This window comes from Ictalurus punctatus, chromosome 17 (assembly GCF_001660625.3).
Source record: "Ictalurus punctatus breed USDA103 chromosome 17, Coco_2.0, whole genome shotgun sequence".
NCBI lineage: Eukaryota > Metazoa > Chordata > Actinopteri > Siluriformes > Ictaluridae > Ictalurus > Ictalurus punctatus.
Genome location: NC_030432.2, coordinates 10,112,000 through 10,113,815, shown reverse-complemented (window position 1 = coordinate 10,113,815; position 1,816 = coordinate 10,112,000).

The following is a 1,816-nucleotide window of genomic DNA, read 5'->3' as shown; positions in this document are numbered from 1 at the left end:
CATATTTGTAAACTCATAAGGTGATTATTTATTTATTTATTTATTTTTGCATCAGACCACTTACATTTAGTCAGCTAACAATAACAGATGTAACAAGACTTAATACACATTCCTGTAATGTACTTGTTGCTACATATACTTTATAATTCTGGGGCAGTGGTAGCTCAGTAGTTAAGACATTGGTTTAATGATCAGAAGGTTGTGCATTCAAATCCCAACACCCCCAAGTTGCCACTGCTGGGCCCTTGAGCAAAGCCCTTAACTCTCAACTGCTCAGTTGTATAAATGAGTTAAAATGTCAGTCACTCTGTATAAGGGCGTCTGCCAAATGCCATAAATGTAAGTATAATTATGAAGGCAATTCGTACTGTGACAACTATCTATTAGTATTCAACTAGGTTGTATCATCATAACTATTATAATGCTAATATTTGAGAGATTATGAATAAAGCTGTACTTAATTAGACTTAGCTAATGTTTCCCCAAAAGTTCCTTGGAGAAATTGCATCAGTTTACCAGTTTGGGTACATTTACTGCCTCTGAATGTATATCACTATCCTGTTTGTATGTTACACTGGAACATGTCTTTCTTATTGAACACTTCATTCACATTCTCCAAGCACAAATAAATGTTCCTGCAGTTATGACATGGGAACCAAATGAGGGCAGTAGTGTACATAACATTCATTCTTATAGTATGTTATAGTGTTACTCATGAAGCATATAAAATGTGTGCTTTTCTTGTCATTCTTTTCATTTCTTGGCATGTCATTCTTATGTCATCTACTGTAAATGAATGTATTTTTGATACAAATTGTTTTTTGTTTACAAAGTAAATTCTGCTATTTCCAGGAGAAACTAGTTTGTACAGGGCAAATTCTTTATTTCTGTTGGTTTGTATATTTTGTTCTGGACTAGACACTCTTAATAAGAAGTGTGATACAGTAAGTTTCACTGATGACCTCTCCTTCCAATGTCCAATATCTTATGTTAATAGAATTATTAAAACATATAAAATTATAATCATACAATAATTATAATTATATACTATAATAGTCTTAATACAGTAGGAACACCTGCTCTCTTGCACACTCATGCAATTATCTAATCAGCCAATCATGTGGCAGCAGTGCAACGATAAAATCATGCAGATACAGGTCAAGAGCTTCAGTTAATGTTCACATCAAACATCAGAACGGGGAAAATGTGTTCTTGATCACGGCATGGTTGTTGGTGCCAGACAGGCTGATTTGAATATTTCAGAAACTGCTGAGCTCCTGGGATAACACTCTCTAGAATTTACACTGAATGGTGCAAAAAACATCCAGTCATTGGCAGTTCTATGGACTGGGCTCAAGCTGACAGGAAGTCTACCTTGACTCAAATAACCACTCTTTATAAACATCGTGAGTAGAAAGGCATCACAAAATGCACAATATGCTGAAACTTGTGGGGGATGGACTATAACAACAGAAGACCCCATCAGGTTCCACTACTGTTACACATGAACAGGATAAGATTTGCTAAAACTTCGCCTAGAATGTGACACACGTCCCTACATGACTGGCTGATTGCATAGCAGGAGTACAAGTGTTCCTATTAAAGTGACTGTTGAGTGTATATTAGTTTTTAGGGATTGTGTTCATCTAAAGTATGTTAGAAATACATGAATATTCCAACCTTACCATGCATTCAAGTTTTCTTTTGTCTTTTTATGAATAGCCCAGTGCTCATAAACCTTTCAGAAAAACTGAGCAGAGTACAGATAAATAGTTCCCTAAAAGGTCTCATGAGTGCTGTGAAAAAAAAGCATATA